The sequence below is a fragment of the Taudactylus pleione genome, unplaced genomic scaffold (assembly GCF_031769625.1).
Source record: "Taudactylus pleione unplaced genomic scaffold, aTauple2 ptg000194l, whole genome shotgun sequence".
NCBI classification, from domain to species: Eukaryota; Metazoa; Chordata; class Amphibia; order Anura; family Myobatrachidae; genus Taudactylus; species Taudactylus pleione.
Genome location: NW_028284596.1, coordinates 1,043,027 through 1,057,647, shown reverse-complemented (window position 1 = coordinate 1,057,647; position 14,621 = coordinate 1,043,027).

The window sequence follows — 14,621 nt, the reverse complement described above, 5'->3', positions numbered from 1 at the left end:
GTTTCACAGTCTGCTAGTGGATGTGCCCCTTTACACTTGCACAGTAGCTGCTGGTGGGGAAAGCGCAGGTGGGCACAGTATGGCAGAAGCATTGTCAGCCTCCAATAGGAGAGCCGCAGTTGGCGACTGGCATTTCTGTGCAGCTACCGATGTGGTGGGATGGATGGAATAAGGAGAGACAGGAGAGATAAGACGGTCATTAAATAAAATGTAAGACTGCTGCTGGCAACCCGAACAGTCTTTCACCATCCCTCTTTCTGTCCTGGATCTAAGCACAGCTTTCCCTCGTGTGCTGCCTGGCCACGTGTGTACCTGGTATGCTTGTCTGGCATCGTACTTACTGCTATACACAGAGGCCCTGATTCAGAGTCGGACGCTCTGACAGAGCGCTCGCTCTGAATCAGTGCCCTCCTTCTCTTTTTTTAGAGCGGCCTCTTGGCCGCTCGCATAGCTGTGGGTAACCTCCCACAGCTGCAGCGAGCGACCAAAAAGATGGTTGCGATGGTCAAGACCATCGCGACCAATGGGCTTGCGACGAGACCCTTGTGGCCCAGAGCCAGGACACTTGATTCCTATGTGCATATAATATGTGGGGGGGGCAGCTGCTGCCAATAAGAGGGCCGTAGGGATAACCAGAGACAACAACAGAAATGACCGCTCACCAGTCCAGTTGCTGAACAGAGATAGTGTTCTTTCTGGCAGATCTTTGGGTACTTGTGTACCTTACGGACTCATTGCAGAGAGAACCCAATTAATATTTAAATGGTATTTGTGTACTTTACATACACAAGTACCGAAAGTTGTCCCCACCTAAATAAGAAAGTTGTCCGCTCGCCACGCTTCAGGCTCGGTGGCTCGCTACAAGGTTATATTCCCCCTCTATGTCCACTCAGATGGTAGGAAATGACGCTGGACACTGGGAATGGCGCTGGATACTGGCTGATGACGTCAGGGTCCTCTCCGTGAAGGGGATTTAGACATTACCATGATGGATAATAATAATGAGTGTAGGACACTTGGGTTCTCTCTGCAATGAGTCCGTAAAGTACACAAGTAGCGATCTTTGAAACCACCCAACCTTGGTGCGATGAACCCCCCCTGAAACAGCTGGTAATCTCCCACTTACAGCGCAGTTCAAAATTCAAATAGGGGAGTCACACCAACTGTCTGGGTGTCACGCTTGCCACTGAGGGATTGAAAGCAGAGGTCCGTCCGGGGTTGGGGAAGGAATCGGAGGCCAGGGGCCTGAATGTACGACCTCCTCATCCACGGAGTTTGGATATTAGCGAGATCTTACCAAAGGGGCAGAGTCTAACCTGCTGGGAGGTGTTCACCAGTGACCCCTACCAATCAGGATATGGGTGTTTAGCTGCACCCAGCAGGCATGTCACGGTCCTTTGATCTGGTGTCCAAACCCTGTGGGAATAGAGAGACACACAGACAGTGGCCCGAGGAATATGCCTACCACAAGGCACAGTTGCACAAGGAAGTGGTACTTGAGGTACCCACAAGCAGAGGTGTGTAGACGCACAATTGCGCTGTAGCAGAACTCCTAGGTATAGAACACAGGCAGAGGTGGTAAGATGCACTGTAGCTCCGGAGGGAGACGCGAAGTTATACACAGGAGTTGTATGACGCACTGTCGCGCTAAAGGTAGCGCAGGATTTGCACTGTTGCACTGAGGTAGCATGGAGTTGGCTCACTGGCAGAGATGACAATACCGAGTGGCACACAGGCTGAGATGTTATGACGCACTGTTGCACTGAGGTAGCTCGGAGTTGGCTCACTGGCAGAGATGACAATACCGAGTGGCACACAGCCTGAGATGTTATGACGCACTGTTGCACTGAGGTAGCACGGAGTTGGCGCACTGGCAGAGATGACAATACCGAGTGGCACACAGGCTGAGATGTTATGATGCACTGTTGCACTGAGGTAGCACGGAGTTGGCTCACTGGCAGAGATGACAATACTGAGTGGCACACAGGCTGAGATGTTATGACGCACTGTTGCACTGAGGTAGCACAGAGTTGGCGCACTGGCAGAGATGACAATACCGAGTGGCACACAGCCTGAGATGTTATGAAGCACTGTTGCACTGAGGTAGCACGGAGTTGGCGCACTGGCAGAGATGACAATACCGAGTGGCACACAGGCTGAGATGTTATGATGCACTGTTGCACTGAGGTAGCACGGAGTTGGCTCACTGGCAGAGATGACAATACTGAGTGGCACACAGGCTGAGATGTTATGACGCACTGTTGCACTGAGGTAGCACAGAGTTGGCGCACTGGCAGAGATGACAATACCGAGTGGCACACAGCCTGAGATGTTATGAAGCACTGTTGCGCTGAGGTAGCACGGAGTTGGCTCACTGGCAGAGATGACAATGCCGAGTGGCACACAGGCTGAGATGTTATGACGCACTGTTGCACTGAGGTAACACGGAGTTGGCTCACTGGCAGAGATGACAATACCGAGTGGCACACAGGCTGAGATGTTATGATGCACTGTTGCACTGAGGTAGCACGGAGTTGGCTCACTGGCAGAGATGACAATACCGAGTGGCACACAGGCTGAGATGTTATGACGCACTGTTGCACTGAGGTAACACGGAGTTGGCGCACTGGCAGAGATGACAATACTTAGTGGCACACAGCCTGAGATGTTATGAAGCACTGTTGCACTGAGGTAACACGGAGTTGGCGCACTGGCAGAGATGACAATACTTAGTGGCACACAGGCTGAGATGTTATGACGCACTGTTGCACTGGAAATAGCACAGGAAGAACTCCAGGAAAGAGATGATAGAATGCACTGGAGCATACACGGAGGTAATTCCAGGGTAACCTGGAATGAGGAGCAAACTAGTATACACTAAGAATGACAAACGTTGTTCAGGCAACGTCCTAGTGTACTGGGGCCGGTATATATATCCAGGGGTAGCAGCTGATAGGAGGACAGCGTCAGCTGACCCAAACCATACTATCATTGGTTGGAGGTACTGACACGTGAGAAGGACTCTCAAGGCAGCGCCCATGACGGAAACCACAATACCCAAGACACAGGGCTGCTCATGTAAGTCCACCATGGCCTAAGGAAGAATCCTCAGCGCATCACCCACCACCGCACCTGACGTCTGACCGCACGAGAAGTCAGGTGAAGCTGGTGCAGAGGTGAGCAAAGGCCAGGGGCGGATTGGGCCACCGGGACAGCGGGAAAGATCCCGCTGGGCCGGTCCCATGCTCCGCACTAAAAGGGCCGGCCAGTCTTACACTGCCAGCCGGTCTGCGCCGGTTCAGTCTGCAGCAGCCGGGCCGCACTTCCGGGAAGCAGGATCCAAGCTCCCAGAAGTCCCCTCCATCCTGTGTCCTCTCCCTCATTCTCCACGGCGCTGCCCGCCTTCCCCCTGTGTCTATGGGGTTGGTCAGTGCGTCCGTTCCCGGCCCGACCGGGGGCTGCTTGTGGAGTGCAGAGTTGAGCGCGCTGCAGGGTGCGCGCGCTGCAGCTTTGTAGTTTGAAGAAGGAGCTGGGTGTCAGTGGCACAGGGCTGCCTGTACTACACGGAGGGAGGAACGGCTGCCGGCACACGTGAGCTCTGCGAAGATTACTTTCCCTGCTTCTAACTGCTACTCCCACCCTGCCCCTGCTTCCCAATACTACTCCCATTCTGCCACCTCCTACCTGCTACTCCCATCATGCCCCTGCTTCCCACTATTACTGCCATCCTGTCCCCTGCTTCTAACTACTACTCCCATACTGATCCCTGCTTCCCACTACTTCTCCCATTCTGCCCCCTGCTTCTAACTACTACTCTCATCCAGCTCCCTCCTTCTAACCACACACTCCCATCGTGCCCCTGCTTCCCATTACTACTCCCACCCTGCCCCTGCTTCCCAATACTACTCCCATTCTGCCACTTCCTACCTGCTACTCCCATCATGCCCCTGCTTCCCACTATTACTGCCATCCTTTCCCCTGCTTCTAACTACTACTCCCATACTGATCCCTGCTTCCCACTACTTCTCCCATTCTGCCCCCTGCTTCTAACTACTACTCTCATCCAGCTCCCTCCTTCTAACCACACACTCCCATCGTGCCCCTGCTTCCCATTACTACTCCCACCCTGCCCCTGCTTCCCAATACTACTCCCATTCTGCCACCTCTTACCTGCTACTCCCATCATGCCCCTGCTTCCCACTATTACTCCCATCCTGTCCCCTGCTTCTAACTACTACTCCCATACTGATCCCTGCTTCCCACTACTTCTCCCATTCTCCCCCCTGCTTCTAACTACTACTCTCATCCAGCTCCCTCCTTCTAACCACACACTCCCATCGTGCCCCTGCTTCCCATTACTACTCTCATCCTGCCCCCTGCTTCTAACTACTACTCTCATTCTGCCCCCTGCTTCCCACTACTTCTCCCATTCTGCCCCTGCTTCTAACTACTACTCTCATCCTGCCCCCTGCTTCCCACTACTACTCCCATCCTCCCAGCTGCTTCTCACTAGCATGCCCATCATGACCTCTAATTCTCATTACTATTCCTACCATTCTGCCCCCTGCTTCCCACTACTATGCCTATTTTTCCCCCTGCTTCCCACTATTATTCCAATCCTGCCCCCTGCTTCCCGTTATTACTACTCCCATGATCCTACCCCCAGCGACAGAGTGTATGGAGCTCGTACTCCAACCAATGACTCTGGTGGGTCAGGCAATAGGCTAATTAGTTCCAACCCTGCCTATGGAACATACCTGTAACCCACCCTACCCCTCGGCCTCTAGATATACTATACCCCCCAGCCCAGGGACATAAACACTCACTCTACCATCTACCCACCCCCCTCCTGTCTGCCCCAGGGTCGTACACTCACCATCCAACTCCCCAGCCGCTTAGACTTAGTACTCAGTGACATACACTCTATATAATATACAAACCTATATGTTAATTTTTTTTATACTGTGGGGTCCTTTTATGATCAGGATCTGAACATACCCCGATAATTAACATTCTGACTCACCGCGGCTGCCAGACCAATTCATTATTGCTCCGGCTCAGTGACAGCTGATGCGAAATCAGCTGTCCCAGCGAGCCGCTTCACTTTCCCGATGGAGCAGTGATGGGACTGCACATGCGCAAGCTACAGGTCGCGCATGCGCACAAGAGCCACGATGTCCAGTGGAAGGAGCCGGACAGGGGCGGAGGGATCCTAAAGGATCTCTCATCGCAACCTGGACCTCCTTCCCATAGGGAAGGAGCCGTTTGCGATGTCGGACAGGAGCGTTCACCATCTGAAGATGGCATATGCTCCCGCAGTCAAGCTCCGAATATATAGGCCCCACCCCCTCAACAGACCCCGCCCCCATTAGGGCCGCTTCCATAAATTTCCCGGGCTGGTTTACCATACCAATCCGCCCCTGTCAAAGGCCGATCCTAGGCTGGAACCTGACACTGGGACTCACTGGCAGTTGGTGTGACTCCGCTATTTGAATTTTGAACTGTGCTGTAGCCTCACCTCTGGAGCCTTCACTGCTACTGACCCAATGAGAGCTCAACATAATATGTCAGAGAATGATCACCATTATAGCACAGAGTGGGCCCGATTGTGAGGAGGGAGTAAAGCAAAATAGAGCAAGTAACTGTGCACCAGGACAAACCATGCTGCTATTCAAGGGGTACCAATACATTTACTTTATTCTCTTTTTTATTTTGCATGCAGGTAAATACTGGCTGTTTTCGCATGAAGCCACTTTCACTGTAATTTAGATTTTAGTTTGGACACACCCCTCACAAATCAAATAATCTCTGCACATTTTAAGCCTACCCCACCTGCAGTGCAGAATGGTTTTACCCAAGTTACTCGCTTTTTTTTTTTTTTGCTTTACTCCAAACTCAGCAGAGGTCACGGTCTCTCAGTAAAGGCTCACCATTACAAAACAAGCACCATTACAACACACGTCTCTCCAGCAAAGGTCACGCTTACAGCTCACGGCCTCTCAGAAAAGGCTCACCAATAGAGGTCACGCTTATAGCTCATGGTCTCTCAGAGAAGGCTGACCAATAGAGGTCATGCTTATAGCTCACGGTCTTTCAGAAAAAGCTCACCATTACAAAACATGTCTTTCCAGCAAAGGTCAGGCTTATAGCTCACGGTCTCTCAGAAAAGGCTCACCATTACAGTACACGTCTCTCCAATAGAGGTCACACTTATAGCTCACGGTCTATCAGAAAAGGTTCACCATTACAGAACACGTCTCTCCAGCAGAGGTCACACTTATAGCTCACGGTCTCTCAGAAATGGCTCACCATTACAGAACATGTCTCTCCAGCAGAGGTCACACTTATAGCTCACTGTCTATCAGAAAAGGCTCACCAATAGAGGTCACGCTTATAGCTCACTGTCTATCAGAAAAAGCTCACCATTACAGAACACGTCTCTCCAGCAGAGGTCACACTTATAGCTCACGGTCTATCAGAAAAGGCTCACCAATAGAGGTCACGCTTATATAGCTCACTGTCTATCAGAAAAAGCTCACCATTACAGAACACGTCTCTCCAGCAGAGGTCACACTTATAGCTCACGGTCTATCAGAAAAGGTTCACCATTACAGAACACGTCTCTCCAGCAGAGGTCACACTTATAGCTCACTGTCTATCAGAAAAGGTTCACCATTACAGAACACGTCTCTCCAGCAGAGGTCACGCTTATAGCTCACTGTCTATCAGAAAAAGCTCACCATTACAGAACACGTCTCTACAATAGAGGTGACGCTTATACTGTAGCTCACGCTCTCTCAGAAGAGGCTCACCATTACAGAACACTTCTCTCCAGCAGAGGTCACGCTTATAGCTCACGGTCTCTCAGAAAAGGCTCACCAATAGAGGTCACGCTTAAAGCTCATGGTCTCTCAGAGAAGGCTCACCATTACAGAACACATCTCTCCAGCAGAGGTCACACTTATAGCTCACGGTCTCTCAGAAAAGGTTCACCATTACAGAACACGTCTCTCCAGCAGAGGTCACGCTTATAGCTCACTGTCTATCAGAAAAAGCTCACCATTACAGAACACATCTCTACAATAGAGGCGACGCTTCTACTGTAGCTCACGCTCTCTCAGAGGAGGCTCACCATTACAGAACACTTCTCTCCAGCAGAGGTCACGCTTATAGCTCACGGTCTCTCAGAAAAGGCTCACCAATAGAGGTCACGCTTAAAGCTCATGGTCTCTCAGAGAAGGCTCACCATTACAGAACATGTCTCTCCAGCAGAGGTCAGGCTTATAGCTCACGGTCTCTCAGAAAAGGCTCACCATTACAGAACACATCTCTCCAGCAGAGGTCACATTTATAGCTCACGGTCTCTCAGAAAAGGCTCACCATTACAGAACACGTCTCTCCAGCAGAGGTCACACTTATAGCTCACGGTCTCTCAGAAAAGGCTCACCATTACAGAACACGTCTCTCCAACAGAGGTCACACTTATAGCTCACGGTCTATCAGAAAAGGTTCACCATTACAGAACACATCTCTCCAGCAGAGGTCACGCTTATAGCTCACGGTCTATCAGAAAAGGTTCACCATTACAGAACACGTCTCTCCAGCAGAGTTCACGCTTATAGCTCACTGTCTATCAGAAAAAGCTCACCATTACAGAACACGTCTCTACAATAGAGGCGACGCTTATACTGTAGCTCATGCTCTCTCAGAAGAGGCTCACCATTACAGAACACATCTCTCCAGCAGAGGTCACACTTATAGCTCACGGTCTATCAGAAAAGGTTCACCATTACAGAACACGTCTCTCCAGCAGAGGTCACGCTTATAGCTCACTGTCTATCAGAAAAAGCTCACCATTACAGAACACATCTCTACAATAGAGGCGACGCTTCTACTGTAGCTCATGCTCTCTCAGAAGAGGCTCACCATTACAGAACACTTCTCTCCAGCAGAGGTCACGCTTATAACTCACGGTCTCTCAGAAAAGGCTCACCAATAGAGGTCACGCTTAAAGCTCATGGTCTCTCAGAGAAGGCTCACCATTACAGAACATGTCTCTCCAGCAGAGGTCAGGCTTATAGCTCACGGTCTCTCAGAAAAGGCTCACCATTACAGAACACATCTCTCCAGCAGAGGTCATGCTTATAGCTCACGGTCTCTCAGAAGAGGCTCACCATTACAGAACATGTCTCTCCAGCAGAGGTCACGCTTATAGCTCACGGTCTATCAGAAAAGGTTCACCATTACAGAACACATCTCTCCAGCAGAGGTCACACTTATAGCTCACGGTCTATCAGAAAAGGTTCACCATTACAGAACACGTCTCTCCAGCAGAGGTCACGCTTATAGCTCACTGTCTATCAGAAAAAGCTCACCATTACAGAACACGTCTCTACAATAGAGGCGACGCTTATACTGTAGCTCATGCTCTCTCAGAAGAGGCTCACCATTACAGAACACGTCTCTCCAGCAGAGGTCACGCTTATAGCTCACGGTCTATCAGAAAAGGTTCACCATTACAGAACACGTCTCTACAATAGAGGTCACACTTATAGCTCACGGTCTCTCAGAAAAGGCTCACCATTACAGAACACGTGTCTACAATAGAGGCGACGCTTATACTGTAGCTCACGCTCTCTCAGAAGAGGCTCACCATTACAGAACACTTCTCTCCAATAGAAGCCACACTTACAGTGCACAGTCCATTTCCCAGTACTTTCCTTCTTTTAGATCTTTCACTTAAAATAGAACAGAATTCCACAAATGTCGGTCTTCTCAATTCGCAGAACTGTATCTAAAATAAATGCAAAATAACACTGACCAGGCGCAGACAGAGCAGAAAACTGACTAAGAAACAAAACACGGGGGGTTACTGAATTGAATGGTTTAAAATTAATATGTTGGTCAATTTATGGAATGTAGGGGCTTATTTCTACAGACATTTCAGAGATTCATGCAATACTGATTTATGCAGCTCGAGCGAATGTTTGCCAGTGCGCATGTGTATAAGCCGCATTACATGTGCGTAGCGATTGCATCGCGATTATGATCACACAGAGAATCCATTATGAAAGTGAGTGACAGGTAGTCAGCGTTTGGGGGTGGTAACTGGGGGATGGTTCATAAAACGCAGGCGTGTCTGACCGTTTAAACGCCGTTACATAGGCGTGCATACATTAGCCCTTGCGATCTCCTACGCAGCACGAGAGCCCTCTGCTTGTCAGGAGTGCGGCCATGTCTGTGGCTGGTCAGACCTTCTGCAAGGGCAAAATGGCCGCTCGTTGTGCATCAATGTTACAGATATTTTCGCAGGTAAGCGACGTCGTACGCATGTGAGAAGGCAGCAGTGGGCGTCTTTATGCCGGCCGTGCTCTGGCATGCATCAGCATATTTTCGCAGCTGCAACCCGTGCAAAATCGCAACTACGATCGCATTAGTGTCCATCTCTGAACCAGGCCAATTGGATATAAATGAAGTGACAACATGTAATCTATTGTTTTCTGGACATTGTAGATAATTGGTAACTCTCTGTACAGTACAAAGCATAGGAAACACAAGAAGAATGGCGCAATGGACTGACCGCCGGGCCGTTCTGGTGCCTATTGGTCGCTAATAATAACCCTACAATATACAGATCCGGGGTGGAGGCACCGGTCAGGCTGACAGGTGTAAGGTGTGGTGGGACCACGCCCTGCTGTTTAATTGATGAGATTCATTCACTAATCTGTGTGTTGGTGTAATGTGAGCGTTATACACATAACCTGAGCCTGGTGAGCACAGAGACACCAGATACTCAGGCTGGCAGAAGTGGGGGGTACCCTATATACTGGAGCTGTCAGTGACCTGCAGAGACCACACGAGGGGACAGGTACCAAAGCTCGGTCTCATCCTAGTCATCCTGCTGCTCTGTCTGAGAGATGGCCACATTCCTCGCTGTGAGTAAATACATTGTATATAACGGAGTACATAGCAGTGTACATAGTGGTGGGTTATAGAATGTGATACATATAGTGTATATGGCAGTGTACAAAGTGGTGCTTTATAGAGTGTGATCCATGTGCAGAGTATATAGGGGTGTACAATAGTGTAATCCGTATGGCTTCCATTATAGCCTGATAGTGGTTATCGAACATTGTGCTGCAATTCTGTACAAATGATGACGTGTGCACAGGACAGGGGTGTAGGGGAATGTATAGTATATATTGGGGTGAATAATGGAATAGTGAGGTGTACAGCAGGTCAGCATTGGGGTGTAGGGGAATGTAACGTGTATATACAGTCAGGTGCATAAATATTGGGACATTGACAGAATTTTCAGATTTTGGCCTCTATTCACCACCACAATGGCTTTGAAATGAAACAAACAAGATGTGCTTTGCCTACAGACTTTCAGATTTAATTTGAGGGTAATTACATCCAAATCAGGTGAACGGCGTAGGAATTACAACAGTTTCTATATGTGCCTCCCACTTTTTAAGGGGCCAAAAGTAATGGGACGATCAACTCAAAAGCTATTTCATGGACAGGTGTGGGCTATTCCCTCGTTATTTCATTATCAATTAAGCAGGTAAAAGGTCTGGAGTTGATTCTAGGTGTGACATTTGCATTTGGAATCAGTTGCTGTCGACTCTCAATATGAGATCCAAAGAGCTGTCACTGTCAGTGAAGCAAGCCATCATTAGGCTGAAAAATCAAAACAAACCCATCAGAGAGATAGCAAAAACATTAGGTGTGGCCAAATCAACTGTTTGGAAAATTCTGAAAAAGAAAGAACGCACCGGAGAGCTCAGCAACACCAAAAGACCCGGAAGACCACGGAAAACAACTGTGGTGGATGACAGAAGAATTATTTCCCTGGTGGAGAAAAACCCCTTCACAACAGTTGGCCAAATCAAGAACACTCTCCAGGAGGTAGGTGTATATGTGTCAAAGTCAACAATCAAGAGAAGACTTCACAAGAATGAATATAGAGGGTTCACCACAAGATGTAAACCATTGGTGAGCCACAAAAACAGGAAGACCAGATTAGAGTTTGCCAAACAACATCTAAAAAAGCCATTACAGTTCTGGAACAACATTCTATGAACAGATGAGACAAAGATCAACTTGTACCAGAGTGATGGGAAGAGAAGAGTATGGAGACGGAAAGGAACTGCTCGTGATCCAAAACATACCACCTCATCAGTGAAGCATGGTGGTGGTAGTGTCATGGCGTGGGCATATATGGCTGCCAATGGAACTGATTCCCTTGTATTTATTGATTATGTGACTGCTGACAAAAGCAGCAGAATTAATTCTGAAGTGTTTCGGGCAAAATCATATGCTCATATTAAGTCAAATGCTTCAGAACTCATTGGACGGCGCTTCACAGTGCAGATGGACAATTACCCGAAGCATACTGCAAAAGCAACCAAAGAGTTTTTTAAGGCTAAAAAGTGGAATGTTATGCAATGGCCAAGTCATTCCCCTGACCTGAATCCGATAGAGCATGCATTTCACTTGATGAAGACAAAGCTGAAGGGAAAATGCCCTAAGAACAAGCTGGAACTAAAGACATTTGCAGTAGAGGCCTGGCAGAACCAGGGATGAAACCCAGCGTCTGGTGATGTCTATGCGTTCCAAACTTCAGGCTGTAATTGCCCTCAAAGGATTTGCAACAAAGTGTTAAAAAGTGAAAGTTAGATTTAGGATTGTTTAGTTTGTCCCATTACTTTTGGCCCCTTAAAAAGTGGGAGGCACATATAGAAACCAATGTAATTCCTACACCGTTCACCTGATTTGGATGTAATTACCCTCAAATTAAATCCAAAAGTGTGCAGTTAAATCACATCTTGTTTGTTTCATTTCAAAGCCATTGTGGTGGTGAATAGAGGCCAAAATATGAAAATTCTGTCAATGTCCCAATATTTATGTACCTGACTGTATATGGGTGAAAGATGGACTAATGAGGTGTACAGTAGGGCAGGATTGGGGTGTAGGGGAATGTATAGTATATATTGGGGTGAATGATGGAATAATGACGTATACAGCAGGCCAGGATTGGGGTGTAGCGGAATGTATAGTATTGGGGTGAATGATGGAATAATGAGGTGTACAGCAGGGCAGGATTGGGGTGTAGGAGAATGTATAGTATATACTGGGGTGAATGATGGAATAATAGAGGTGTACAGCATTGAAGGATTGGGGTGTAGGGGAATGTATATTATATATTGGGGTGAATGATGGAATAATGAGGTGTACAGCAGGTTAGTATTGGGGTGTAGGGGAATGTATATTATATATTGGGGTGAATGATGGAATAATGAGGTGTACAGCAGGTCAGGATTGGGGTGTAGGGGAATGTATAATATATATTGGGATGAATGATGGAATAATGAGGTGTACAGTAGGCCAGGATTGGGGTGTAGGGGAATGTATAGTATATATTGGGGTGAATAATGAGGTGTACAGTAGGCCAGGATTGGGGTGTAGGGGAATGTATATTATATATTGGGGGGAATGATGGAATAATGAGGTGTACAGTAGGCCAGGATTGGGGTGTAGGGGAATGTATAGTATATATTGGGGTGAATGATGGAATAATGAGGTGTACAGCATGTTAGGATAGGTGTGTAGGGGAATATAAAGTATATATTGGGGTGAATGATGGAATAATGAGGTGTACAGCATGTCAGGATAGGGGTGTAGGGGAATATATAGTCTATATTGGGGTGAATGATGGAATAATGAGGTGTACAGCAGGACAGGATAGGGGTGTAGGGGAATATATAGTATATGTTGGGGTGAATGATGATATAATGAGGTGTACAGCAGGTCAGGATAGGGGTGTAGGGGAATGTATAGTATATATTGGGGGGAATGATAGAATAATGAGGTGTACAGTAGGCCAGGATTGGGGTGTAGGGGAATGTATAGCATATATTGGGGTGAATGATGGAATAATGAGGTGTATAGCATGTCAGGATAGATGTGTAGGGGAATATAAAGTATATATTGGGGTGAATGATGGAATAATGAGGTGTACAGCATGTCAGGATAGGGGTGTAGGGGAATATATAGTATATATTGGGGTGAATGATGGAATAATGAGGTGTACAGCAGGACAGGATAGGGGTGTAGGGGAATATATAGTATATATTGGGGTGAATGATGGAATAATGAGGTGTACAGCATTGAAGGATTGGGGTGTAGGGGAATGTATAGTATATATTGGGGGGAATGATGGAATAATGAGGTGTACAGCAGGGCAGGATTGGGGTGTAGGGGAATGTATAGTATATATTGGGGGAATGACGGAATAATGAGGTGTACAGCATGTCAGGATTGGGGTGTAGGGGAATGTATAGTATATACTGGGGGGAATGATGGAATAATGAGGTGTACAGCAGGACAGGATTGGGGTGTAGGGGAATATATAGTATATACTGGGGGGAATGATGGAATAATGAGGTGTACAGCATGTCAGGATTGGGGTGTAGGGGAATGTATAGTATATATTTGGGGGAATGATAGAATAATGAGGTGTACAGTAGGTCAGGATTGGGGTGTAGGGGAATGTATGTTATATATTGGGATGAATGATAGAATAATGAGGTGTAGGCCAGGATTGGGGTGCAGGGGAATGTATAGTATATATTGGGGTGAATAATGAGGTGTGCAGCAGGTCAGCATTGGGGTGTAGGAGTATGTATAGTATATATTGGGGTGAATAATGAGGTGTGCAGCAGGTCAGCATTGGGGTGTAGGAGAATGTATAGTATATATTATTCTCTGTAAAGCGCTGCGGAATATGTGTGCGCTATATAAATAACTGGTAATAAATAAATAAATTAATTAATAAATATATATTGGGGTGAATGATGGCGTCATAAGGTGTACAGTGGGCCATGTATATACTTGTGGGGCAGGCGGTGAATACTAAAGTAATGGACACGCCAGACTATAATTGGGTTGAGTGAATTGTATAATCTGTGGTCAATATTTTGCGATAAGTACTGGAATGAAGGAGATTTATATAAGCTAGGATTGGGGCTGATACCTGTATACAGCAAGTGAATACTGGAATAGGAAGTGCAACAGGCCATAACTGGATGTAGCAGCTTGTATCACTGAATGTGAGTGTATGTAGATGAATGCTGGGTACTCACTATACGATGTATCGCTCAGTGCATCTCCAGGGGTGTAGACATGATATATCTGTGAACGCCGTTGTTCATTGATATATTGCGTCGGCCACGCAACATGGCAGATGCGACATATCATTCATTTGCTCAACGCAGGAACCGCGACAATGACATCAACACTGGTTCCTCTGGCCAGCCATGCCAGTCAGCCGTTTGGTAAGTGTGTATTCACAGGCACATAATTACCATATACTATACATTAGAGCATACAGGGAAAAAAGTGCTTAATAGTAATATTGCTAAAAACAGGAGTGGTGTAACCATGTTATATAATTAGTGCTGCTGAATGTTCTGCAAGTTTATTTCTTATTGTAACAAGTTTTTACAGCCAATAATTGCAATATTTCTTGATATTACTCATAATGAATACATCTGTCTCTCTCAGTACGCCTCATGCTATGGTAACAAGCCTGCACTACAGCTGATGGGCATGAACAG